Source organism: Pan paniscus, chromosome 13 (genome assembly GCF_029289425.2).
Source record: "Pan paniscus chromosome 13, NHGRI_mPanPan1-v2.0_pri, whole genome shotgun sequence".
In the NCBI taxonomy this organism is placed as follows: domain Eukaryota; kingdom Metazoa; phylum Chordata; class Mammalia; order Primates; family Hominidae; genus Pan; species Pan paniscus.
In genome coordinates, this window is record NC_073262.2 from 141537598 (window position 1) to 141550319 (window position 12722).

At 51.9% G+C, this 12722-nt stretch overlaps 1 protein-coding gene across 1 annotated transcript in view; it reads left to right on the forward strand.

The window, feature by feature from the left end:
• The window catches only part of TWIST2 (twist family bHLH transcription factor 2), a 66873-nt gene extending 55052 nt beyond the window's left edge, over positions 1 to 11821 (forward strand). Inside the window, exon 2 of the mRNA XM_008965756.5 lies at positions 11128 to 11821. The gene's annotated coding sequence lies outside the window, so the exon portion shown is untranslated. The remainder of the gene's footprint in view (positions 1 to 11127) is intronic.
• Positions 11822 to 12722: the final 901 nt, after the last annotated feature.

The following is a 12722-nucleotide window of genomic DNA, read 5'->3' on the forward strand; positions in this document are numbered from 1 at the left end:
AGGGGCTGAGGAAAGGCAGGGAAAGCTCAGGGTAATGAATGTCCTGGACATCCGCTCCATGCTGTGGACGATGGTCACAGCCCACGCTTCTGTGGCCAGATTCTGACCCCTGATCCTCACTTTTGCCCCTCCAGGGTCCCCTGGCAGAACCTCAGGGGTGTGTAATGGTGTGTGTGTGTGTGCGAGAGAGAGAGATATGGGGTATGTGTGATGTGGAGTACGTGTGTGTGTGATGTGTGTGGTAAGGAGTTTGTATGAATTGGGGTGTGTGTGATATGGGGTATGTGTGATATGGAGTATGTGTGTGTGATGTGTATGTGTGGTGTAGGGGGTGTGTGGTGTTGGGTTTGTGTGAATTGGAGTGTGTGGTGTATGTATGTGTGTAGTGTGGGGTTTGTGTTAATCAGGGTGTGTGTGTGATGTGATATGTGTGTGATATGGGATGTATGTGAATTGGGGTATGTGTGTGGTGTGAGGTGTGTGTGTGATGTGGAGTGTGAGTGATGTAGGTGTGGATGTAGTATGGGGTGTGTGTGTGGTGTGTGCATGTGTGTGTGATGTGGGGTTGTGTAATGTGAGTTGTGTGTGTTGTAGTGTGTGTGATATGAGTTGTGCATGATGTGAGGTGTGTGATATGAGGTGTGTGATGGTGTGTGTGTGTGATGTGTGTGTGATGGGTGTGTGTGATATGGGGTGTGTGTGAGGTGTGTGTGATGTGGGGTGTGTGATGTGGAGTATGTGTGTGATGTGGGGTGTGTGTCTAATGTGAGGTGTGTGTGATGTAGTGTGTGTGTGATATGGGGCATGTGTGATGTGGAGTGAGTGTGATGGGTGTGTGTGATGTGTGTGTGATGTGGGGTGTGTGTGTGAGGTATGTGTGTGATGTATTGTGTGTGATGTGGGGTGTGTGATGTGGGGTGTGTGTGTGATGTGAGGTGTGTGTGATGTGAGGTGTGTGTGCGACGTAGTGTGTGTGATGTGGGGTGTGTGATGTGAGGTGTGTGTGATGTGGGGTGTGTGTGATGTGAGGTGTGTGTGATGTAGTGTGTGTGTGATGGGTGTGTGTGATGGGTATGTGCATAATGTGAGGTGTGTTTGATGTAGTGTGTGTGTGATGTGGGGGGTGTGTCTAATGTGAGGTGTGTGTGTGTGTGTGATGTGGGATGTGTGATGTGTGTGTGATGTGAGGTATGTTTGAGGTAGTGTGTGTGTGATGGGTGTGTGATGTGAGGTATGTTTGAGGTGTGTGTGTGATGTGGGGTGTGTGATGTGAGGTATGTTTGAGGTGTGTGTGCTTGTGATGTGGGGTGTGATGTGGGGTGTGTGATAGGTATGTTTGAGGTGTGTGTGTGATGTAGTGTGTGTGATGTGAGGTATGTTTGAGGTAGTGTGTGTGTGATGTGGGGTATGTGTGTGATGTGGGGTGTGTGATGTGGGGTGTGTGATGTGAGGTATGTTTGAGGTAGTGTGTGTGTGATGTGAGGTGTGTGTCTAATGTGAGGTGTGTGTGATGTGGAGTGTGTGTGATGTGGGGTATGTGTGGGATGGGTGTGTGTCTGTGTGCGTGTTCGTGTGTGTGTGTCTGACTAGAGGAGATTTCACATGTGTGCTCACCCCCCACCCTTCCCTGCCATGCTGGTTCTGACTGTCCAACGGTGTCCATGGTACTTTGCCCTTCCCTTTCTGTTGTAGAGTCTACCTGCACTTTAAAAAGTGATCCGTGTCTTCCCTGTGTTCTAGTTGCTTACAAACATGCTTCTGCCCTGCTACATTTCTCTGATCCATCTCAGCTTTTTCAACAACTAGCAGCATTCTTGGCACATGATAGATGCTCAATTATGTTGCAGGAATGGAAGGAAGAAAGGGAGGAAAGAAAGAAGGGAGGAAGGGGGAAGGAAGCGGAAGGAAGGGAGGGAAAAATGAATGAATTGGTGAAAGGATAAATGGATAAAAGGAAGGAAGGATGGATAGATGAATGGATGGGTGGAGGGAATGAAGGACGGGTGGTACATCAATGAATGGATCAATGAAGAAATGGATGGATGGAAGGAAGGAAGAGAGAAAGAAAAAGAAAGAAGAAAGAAAGAAAAGAAAGGAAGGAAGGAAGAAAGAAGCAGGTGGGTGGGCGGCTGGCTGCGCGGGCAGGTGAGGAGATGGATAAATGGTCGTAGAGTAAAACGCCTTTCCCTTGGCCCACCCTGCCTCCCTCGCCTTTTCCGTAATGCTTCTGTCCCTTTGTTAGGCCTTGGGGATATAGAGTTGAATGGGGCCTCTCACCTGCTCATTAGGGCCCCGGTCTGGTGTGGAAGACACAACTGAGGCACTCTCTTGGTCCAGCCACAGCTTTGCAGCTCCACCCATCCCCCGACTCCTGGGCCAGGCAGGCAGATACAGGGAGGTAACTGCACGCAGCACGCATGCACACAGTTCCAGGTGGCCTGTGTATGCAGGAGGCACTCCCCAGCCCCAGATGTTTTACATTTGTTGCAGAGAACACGGCCCATGTCAGCAGACATGGCTGGGGTCAGGGTGACATCAAGGGGGCCAGGCCCGGAGGCTCTCGGTCAAGAAGACTAATGAACCTGCCGCCCGTTTCTGCCTGAGCCTGGGTCCCCTCGGGCATGTGAAGCAAACCCTGAAACCCACCACTGGCCAGGGAACGGCCCCTGTCATTTTTGGCTTTTCGTGGGTGATACAGTATTTCCCCTTGGAGGGTTGGTTCAGCTCATATATCAAAAGCTGTGGTAATTATTTCCTCCCACTGAGGAAGGCTTCCATTTAGCTTTCTCTACCCCCCCCCCTTATTAATTATCTAATTACAACCACATTCTCCAAGAGAGAGCAGCCTTTGACTTTCTGCCCAGGACCACTTAAAAAAGGCTTAAATATTTGGAGTGCTCTGAACTTTGAAAAAAGTGTGTGTACGTGTGTGTGTGTGTGTGTGTGTGTGTGTGTGTGTGTGTGGTTTTCCTATGCATGGGTTTCAGGGAAAATATGTCTTGGCTTTTTCAGACCGTTGCCTTGGTTCAACAAAGGTTCCTGGAGGTCTCTGAGGATGTAGGCTGCTGGGGTGAAGCCTGGGGCTGGGGGTTGGGAGAGGGCTGGGGGTGAAGGAGCGGAACCACACGTCCCCCCTGCACACTGCTGTGCAACATCAGACACCCACGCCCACAGGGACACAGACCCACGCACACAGATGCACACACCCACACAAAAACATGCACACTGACACTCCCACAGGGACACACACACAGACCCACTCAGGAGGATGTACATGCTTACACACACACACTGACACATGGACCCACTCACGTGGATGTACACACTTACAAACATGCACACTAGCACTTCCACGGGAAAACACACGCACTCACATGGCTTCACACACACACAGACATACACATGCATACTGACACTCCCACAGGGACACACAGACCCACTCATGGATGCACATGCTCACACAGACACACGCATGCACACTGGCACACACACAGGCCAACTTACACGATGCACACGCTCACACAATTTACACAACTTGCACATGGACACACACTGGACATTCTTTCATACACTCACACTCACACTAGTGGGCACACTCACAGACACACACACGGGATGTCACCGAGCACCACGTCACCCGTCCCTCCAGCTTCCACATCCTCCCCCCAGTGCCTGGGGCCTCCCTGGACCTCCTTCCCTGTGGCAGAATCCTCACGGTGACCCCTCTCCTGGCAGCCGCCTTGGGGAGCCCATGCCTGCCTCTGGGCTGACACCCACCCCTCCCACCACGCTCAGCCCCTCTGCGGGAGGAGGGTCTCGTCGCGCTGGTTTGCCCCTTGGCTCAGGGGAGCTCTCCAGTAATTCTCGCTGAACACTCACCTCCCACGAGCTCTGCAGGTCAACTGGCTGTTCTCATGTTTGTGCAAGAGGTGTGGGAGTGAGCACTTACACGGCCAGGCCCTGTGGTGAGCAGTAAAGGCCCCAGGTCTCAGGGCCAGTCTTCAGCGATCCCTGCTAGAGCTCAGGTCTCCTGGCAGGACAGCAACACAGCCTGGGGGCTGCTGCAGGCTGGCCTGGGTGTGTGGCAGAAGCGGCCCTGAGGCGCGGCGCGGGGCCCACCTGTGTTCGCCACACTCCCGACCAGGTGCTGAGGCCAGTGGCGTGTCCCCTGCCCTGTGGGACCTACTGAGGTGCCCCAAGACCTTGGGCTTATGACACCACATCCCTGTGCACCCTGGGTCTCAGACGCTGGCCCCGGCCACCTCTCAGCACCTTCTCTTTGAGCTTGGCAGGCACAGAGGGAGGCGCGGGATTGGGGTCCCCACCCCGGCTTCCTGGAGGACCTGGACTTTCCTCCTGCCTGTGTCTCCTCCTCCTGCAGGTGGGAACCAGGCTCTGGGTAGCGCCTGAGTGGGTTCTTTCCCCAAAGCGCTCCCGGGACAGCTGGTTGCAGCCCCAGAGCTGCACCAAGCCTGGCACACCCACAGTTTGGCCCACAAGTGCGCTTAGAAGTCACTTGTGTGGCATGAGGGGACCTTGTGGGGCTGGAAGAATTGTGTGTCTTGATCATAGTGAGGGGTGCAAGAAACAACACGCATGATGAAACTGCAGGAAGTACACATACACCACTCACACACACACACAAACGCACACAATACACACACAAACGCACACAATACACACACAAACACACATATAAACGCACACAATACACACACAAAAACACACAAACACTCCACATACCCACGTACACACATAAACACACACCACGCGCCACACAAATATACCACACACTACACACACCCCCCCCACACTGTACATACACACCACATACACACACACCACACAAACACACTACACCCCCCACTTACAAACACACACCACCTACACCACACACAAACACACATCACACGGCACACAAACATACCACACACTACACACACACCCCACATTGTACATACACACCACAGACACAAACACATACCACACAAACACACCACACCCCCACATACACAAACTCAAGCCACATACACCACACACCATACAAACATACCACACACACAGACATACCACATACACATACACATAGATACCATACCGTACACACTACCCACTATATACCACATATACATACCCCACACCACACACACATACACATGCCACACTGTACACATATACCCCCACACACAAAATACCACAATCCCCCACACAAACACACACCACATACACCATGCACCATACATACCACACACTACACACACACTTCACACTGTACATAGACACCACATACACACACACCACACACACAAACACACTACACCCCCACATACACACAAACACAAACCACATGCACCACACACCACACAAACATACCACACACTGCACACACCACACATACCACATACACACACACGCACACACATACAACATACCATGTACACTACACACTATATACCACACATACATACCCCACACCACACACACCCACACGAGTGACATGTGAATAAGCTCTTGGTCCATACTGGTGCCAGATGCCTGGGTGTGACGTGGCGACACCACTGTATGTGTGGCATATAATGTGGTATATAATATACCATGTGGTATGTTGTCTGTGTGGATATGTATGTGGTATGTTTGTGCAGTGTGTGGGGTGTGTGTAGTATGCAGTGTGTTTGTGGTGTGCGGTGTGTGTGTGTATGTGGGGATGTGGTGTGTTTGTGTGTGGTATGTGTTTGTGTATGTGGTGTGTATGTACAGTGTGGGGTGTGTGTAGTGTGTAGTATGTTTATGTGGTGTGTGTGTATGTATGTGGAGGTGTGGTGTGTTTGTGGGTGTGGTATGTGTATGTAGTGTGTATGTAGTGTGGGGTGTGTGTAGTGTGTGGTATGTTTGGTGTTTGTGTATGTGGGGGTGGGGTGTGTTCGTGGGTGTGGTATGTGTATGTGGTGTGTGTGTAGTGTGGGGTGTGTGTAGTGTGTGGTATGTTTGGTGTTTGTGTATGTGGGGGTGGGGTGTGTTCGTGGGTGTGGTATGTGTATGTGGTGTGTATGTAGTGTGGGGTGTGTGTAGTGTGTGGTATGTTTGGTGTCTGTGTGTGTATGTGGGGGTGGGGTGTGTTCGTGGGTGTGGTATGTGTATGTGGTGTGTGTGTAGTGTGGGGTGTGTGTAGTGTGTGGTATGTTTGGTGTTTGTGTATGTGGGGGTGGGGTGTGTTTGTGGGTGTGGTATGTGTATGTGGTGTTTATGTAGTGTGGGGTGTGTGTAGCGTGTGGTATGTTTGTGTGGTGTGTGGTGTGTGTGATGTGTTTGTGTGTGGGAGGGGTGTGGTGTGTTTGTGTGGTGTGTGGTGTATGTAGTTTGTGTGTGTATGTGGCAGTGTGGTGTGTTTGTGTGTGGTATTTGTATGTGGTGTGTATGTACAGTGTGGGGTGTGTGTAGGTGTGTAGTATGTTTGTGTGGTGTGTGTATGTGGGGGTGTGGTGTGTTTGTGTGTGTGGTATGTGTATGTGGTGTGTATGTAGTGTGGGGTGTGTGTAGCGTGTGGTATGTTTGTGTGGTGTGTGTTTGTGTATGTGGGGGTATGGTGTGTTTGTGGGTGTGGTATGTGCATGTGGTGTGTATGTAGTGTGGGGTGTGTGTAGCGTGTGGTATGTTTGGTGTCTGTGTGTGTATGTGGGGGTGGGGTGTGTTCGCGGGTGTGGTATGTGTATGTGGTGTGTATGTAGTGTGGGGTGTGTGTAGTGTGTGGTATGTTTGGTGTCTGTGTATGTGGGGGTGGGGTGTGTTTGTGGGTGTGTGTATGTGGTGTGTATGTAGTGTGGGGTGTGTGTAGCGTGTGGTATGTTTGTGTGTGTGTGTATGTGGGGGTGGGGTGTTTTCGTGGGTGTGGTATGTGTATGTGGTGTTTATGTAGTGTGGGGTGTGTGTAGCGTGTGGTATGTTTGTGTGGTGTGTGTGTGTATGTGGGGGTGGGGTGTGTTTGTGGGTGTGGTATGTGTATGTGGTGTGTATGTAGTGTGGGGTGTGTGTAGCGTGTGGTATGTTTGGTGTCTGTGTGTGTATGTGGAAGTGTGGTGTGTTTGTGGGTGTGGTATGTGTATGTGGTGTGTATGTAGTGTGGGGTGTGTGTAGCGTGTGGTATGTTTGGTGTCTGTGTGTGTATGTGGGGGTGGGGTGTGTTCGTGGGTGTGGTATGTGTATGTGGTGTGTATGTAGTGTGGGGTGTGTGTAGTGTGTGGTATGTTTGGTGTCTGTGTGTGTATGTGGGGGTGGGGTGTGTTTGTGGGTGTGTGTATGTGGTGTGTATGTAGTGTGGGGTGTGTGTAGTGTGTGGTATGTTTGGTGTCTGTGTGTGTATGTGGGGGTGGGGTGTGTTTGTGGGTGTGGTATGTGTATGTGGTGTGTATGTAGTGTGGGGTGTGTGTAGCGTGTGGTATGTTTGGTGTCTGTGTGTGTATGTGGGGGTGGGGTGTGTTTGTGGGTGTGGTATGTGTATGTGGTGTGTATGTAGTGTGGGGTGTGTGTAGTGTGTGGTATGTTTGGTGTCTGTGTATGTGGGGGTGGGGTGTGTTTGTGGGTGTGTGTATGTGGTGTGTATGTAGTGTGGGGTGTGTGTAGCGTGTGGTATGTTTGTGTGTGTGTGTATGTGGGGGTGGGGTGTTTTCGTGGGTGTGGTATGTGTATGTGGTGTGTATGTAGTGTGGGGTGTGTGTAGCGTGTGGTATGTTTGTGTGGTGTGTGTGTATGTGGGGGTGGGGTGTGTTTGTGGGTGTGGTATGTGTATGTGGTGTGTATGTAGTGTGGGGTGTGTGTAGCGTGTGGTATGTTTGGTGTCTGTGTGTGTATGTGGAGGTGGGGTGTGTTCGTGGGTGTGGTATGTGTATGTGGTGTGTATGTAGTGTGGGGTGTGTGTAGCGTGTGGTATGTTTGGTGTCTGTGTGTGTATGTGGGGGTGGGGTGTGTTCGTGGGTGTGGTATGTGTATGTGGTGTGTATGTAGTGTGGGGTGTGTGTAGTGTGTGGTATGTTTGGTGTCTGTGTGTGTATGTGGGGGTGGGGTGTGTTTGTGGGTGTGTGTATGTGGTGTGTATGTAGTGTGGGGTGTGTGTAGTGTGTGGTATGTTTGGTGTCTGTGTGTGTATGTGGGGGTGGGGTGTGTTTGTGGGTGTGGTATGTGTATGTGGTGTGTATGTAGTGTGGGGTGTGTGTAGCGTGTGGTATGTTTGGTGTCTGTGTGTGTATGTGGGGGTGGGGTGTGTTCGTGGGTGTGGTATGTGTATGTGGTGTGTATGTAGTGTGGGGTGTGTGTAGTGTGTGGTATGTTTGGTGTCTGTGTGTGTATGTGGGGGTGGGGTGTGTTTGTGGGTGTGTGTATGTGGTGTGTATGTAGTGTGGGGTGTGTGTAGCGTGTGGTATGTTTGTGTGTGTGTATGTGGGGGTGGGGTGTTTTCGTGGGTGTGGTATGTGTATGTGGTGTGTATGTAGTGTGGGGTGTGTGTAGCGTGTGGTATGTTTGTGTGGTGTGTGTGTATGTGGGGGTGGGGTGTGTTTGTGGGTGTGGTATGTGTATGTGGTGTGTATGTAGTGTGGGGTGTGTGTAGCGTGTGGTATGTTTGGTGTCTGTGTGTGTATGTGGAGGTGTGGTGTGTTTGTGGGTGTGGTATGTGTATGTGGTGTGTATGTAGTGTGGGGTGTGTGTAGCGTGTGGTATGTTTGGTGTCTGTGTGTGTATGTGGGGGTGGGGTGTGTTCGTGGGTGTGGTATGTGTATGTGGTGTGTATGTAGTGTGGGGTGTGTGTAGTGTGTGGTATGTTTGGTGTCTGTGTGTGTATGTGGGGGTGGGGTGTGTTTGTGGGTGTGTGTATGTGGTGTGTATGTAGTGTGGGGTGTGTGTAGTGTGTGGTATGTTTGGTGTCTGTGTGTGTATGTGGGGGTGGGGTGTGTTTGTGGGTGTGTGTATGTGGTGTGTATGTAGTGTGGGGTGTGTGTAGTGTGTGGTATGTTTGGTGTCTGTGTGTGTATGTGGGGGTGGGGTGTGTTTGTGGGTGTGGTATGTGTATGTGGTGTGTATGTAGTGTGGGGTGTGTGTAGCGTGTGGTATGTTTGTGTGGTGTGTGTGTGTGTATGTGGAGGCGTGGTGTGTTTGTGGGTGTGGTATATGTATGTGGTGTGTATGTAGTGTGGGGTGTGTGTAGCGTGTGGTATGTTTGGTGTCTGTGTATGTGGGGGTGGGGTGTGTTTGTGGGTGTGTGTATGTGGTGTGTATGTAGTGTGGGGTGTGTGTAGTGTGTGGTATGTTTGGTGTCTGTGTGTGTATGTGGGGGTGGGGTGTGTTTGTGGGTGTGTGTATGTGGTGTGTATGTAGTGTGGGGTGTGTGTAGTGTGTGGTATGTTTGGTGTCTGTGTGTGTATGTGGGGGTGGGGTGTGTTTGTGGGTGTGGTATGTGTATGTGGTGTGTATGTAGTGTGGGGTGTGTGTAGCGTGTGGTATGTTTGTGTGGTGTGTGTGTGTGTATGTGGAGGTGTGGTGTGTTTGTGGGTGTGGTATGTGTATGTGGTGTGTATGTAGTGTGGGGTGTGTGTAGCGTGTGGTATGTTTGGTGTCTGTGTGTGTATGTGGGGGTGGGGTGTGTTTGTGGGTGTGTGTATGTGGTGTGTATGTAGTGTGGGGTGTGTGTAGTGTGTGGTATGTTTGGTGTCTGTGTGTGTATGTGGGGGTGGGGTGTGTTTGTGGGTGTGTGTATGTGGTGTGTATGTAGTGTGGGGTGTGTGTAGTGTGTGGTATGTTTGGTGTCTGTGTGTGTATGTGGGGGTGGGGTGTGTTTGTGGGTGTGGTATGTGTATGTGGTGTGTATGTAGTGTGGGGTGTGTGTAGCGTGTGGTATGTTTGTGTGGTGTGTGTGTGTGTATGTGGAGGCGTGGTGTGTTTGTGGGTGTGGTATATGTATGTGGTGTGTATGTAGTGTGGGGTGTGTGTAGCGTGTGGTATGTTTGGTGTCTGTGTGTGTATGTGGGGGTGGGGTGTGTTTGTGGGTGTGTGTATGTGGTGTGTATGTAGTGTGGGGTGTGTGTAGTGTGTGGTATGTTTGGTGTCTGTGTGTGTATGTGGGGGTGGGGTGTGTTTGTGGGTGTGTGTATGTGGTGTGTATGTAGTGTGGGGTGTGTGTAGTGTGTGGTATGTTTGGTGTCTGTGTGTGTATGTGGGGGTGGGGTGTGTTTGTGGGTGTGGTATGTGTATGTGGTGTGTATGTAGTGTGGGGTGTGTGTAGTGTGTGGTATGTTTGGTGTCTGTGTGTGTATGTGGGGGTGGGGTGTGTTCGTGGGTGTGGTATGTGTATGTGGTGTGTATGTAGTGTGGGGTGTGTGTAGCGTGTGGTATGTTTGGTGTCTGTGTGTGTATGTGGGGGTGGGGTGTGTTTGTGGGTGTGTGTATGTGGTGTGTATGTAGTGTGGGGTGTGTGTAGTGTGTGGTATGTTTGGTGTCTGTGTGTGTATGTGGGGGTGGGGTGTGTTTGTGGGTGTGGTATGTGTGGAAACTGGGTGAAAGGCACATGGGACATCTCTGTGTTGTTTTTGCAACTTCCCGTGCGTCTGCGATTGTTTCGGAAGCACACATTTTAAAGCAAGAATCCGCCGCTGACAGCTCCCCCGGCGGCTGACCCGTTTCTCTGCGTCCTCCTCGCTGAAACCCAGCCCTCTGCTGCCCGAAGCCCCACAGCTCCCTCGGGGCTGCACGGGGCCAACGTGCCGAGCCTCTCTTGTCCCCAGGCAGCCTGTTCTGAGGGGCTCACCCACAGCCAGACAGCATTCATGGCTGCGCTGAGCACGGGCCAGGGAGAGGCCCCGGGGTGGTGAGTGTGAGAAAGGGCACTTGGGGGCAGGAAAGGGCACTCGGGGGAGGGAAAGGGCTTGGCCTGGCCCAGGGGGCAGGGGTTGCGGAAGCCTGGGCTGGCCCCGTAGCAGTCACCTGTCCAGTGTCCTTTGGGAGGAACATGAGTAGAACAGAGCCAGCTCTCTCAGGGCCTGCCCCGTGTCCCGTCCCACCCAGCCTTGGGACAGTCTCAGGACGATCCTGCAGGAGGCCGAGCGAGGCGGCCGTAGCTCACGGTCCCCCTTCCGTATCTTCCAGGCTGTCCGTCGCGTCGGCGGCGCAAGTGGAATTGGGATGCATTCGAGTCTGTAACTTCTGAAACCTGAACAACCTCAGGAGGCCCCCACCTCTGCCCTCCACCAGCGTCGAGAGAAGGGACAGCAGTGACATCGGACAGAAGACTCGGGCTCCCGTCCTCCCCCAGGACGGTCCCCACATAGGAAGGGCACTCCCAGCCCTCTTGCTGGTGACATTGTCATGGTCATCTTGTCTCTGTTTGGATTTTTCTTCTGGGTCTTATGTTTGGGGGGAGGTTTATTCTTTCTGAAAATGTCTAGATTCAGGAACACATTTATGAGGATTTGGATTTTGAATTTGTATTTCCCTCTAAGTGCCTTTTTTAATGTCTATTTTTTTAATAAAACAGAAATGCATTCTTGTACAATTCTGTTGAAACTGGACCAAGGCTCTCAGAAGAGGACCCCCGAGTTCCTTCCCCTCCCCCGAGCCTCTGCATGATTGTTTCAAGTCAGCCTGGAATTCTTACTTTCATGCCGCTATTCTTTTCCTTTCTCCGTGATTGCTTGGCTAGCCATTTTAAAAAAATATTCTCTGTTCAGTGTATATGTTGCTTGTTTGTTTTATTTATTGAGATATTTTTACAAGCTAAGTGACTGCAGTGTGGCTGTGTATCCTGCTCCCCACCCAGGAAAAATAAAGACGTCCGCGCAGCCATGGTCTCCCCATCTCTGTTCTCATCTCTACTTCGCAGCTCAGGGCTCTGCCTGAGAGAGTCAGAACAGGTTGCAAGAATCACTATTACTTCACTTTAAAAGGCACAAGAGAGGATGTGAGACATTTTATGCTGTGCATGTTTGTAGAAATTTCTAGAAACTACCAACTCTAACATGGTTGCCAGTGTGAACAGACCCAGGCCTGGGAGAGCAGAGGGGGCCTCAGCCCTTTCCCAGTGCCTAGTCCTCTGCTGCTCCCCAGCAGCCTCAGCACAAGAGACCATTGCTGTCACACCCACGCCCCGCTCTTGATACAGAAGCGTGCCCATTCTGTGCGCCACCCCTGCTGTCCAAAGTCCGGGCCAGCCTTCCCGGCTGCTCACCCTGGGTGGTATTCCCTGCTCTCCCAAGCATGGCATTCATTTGTGCCACCACCTCCCTGCTTCTCCGAACGAGTCACCGTCTGCTCCACATGCATCCGTGCCATGTTGACCATGAGCTCACCAGGCAGCTGGCTAAGAATGGAGCACCTGGGTGTGCAGGTTAGGTTGGCATCCTGCCCAGAAATCCCAGAAGGACCATGATCTGCCATCAAGGGGAGTCAGCCTGGGTCTGGTGCAGGCGGGCACCTCTGCATGAGGGCAAGGGCTCTATGCCCTGCCCGCTACCTCCTTACCATGCCAGCACCCATGAGCACTGGGGGCTGGGTGTTGCTTGTGGACCCCAGGGTGGAGGCTTCCAGCTCTGGAGACTGAGAGTCACCAGGTCACTACCCTGAGCCACCAAACGCATGTCTCCTGGGGGACATCTGGTACCAGGGTCTGCTGGGTGGAGCTGCCCACCAAGCAGTGGACACACAGAGCCCACCCAGCTCCTAGACAGAGGTTCTGGAAGTAGGGG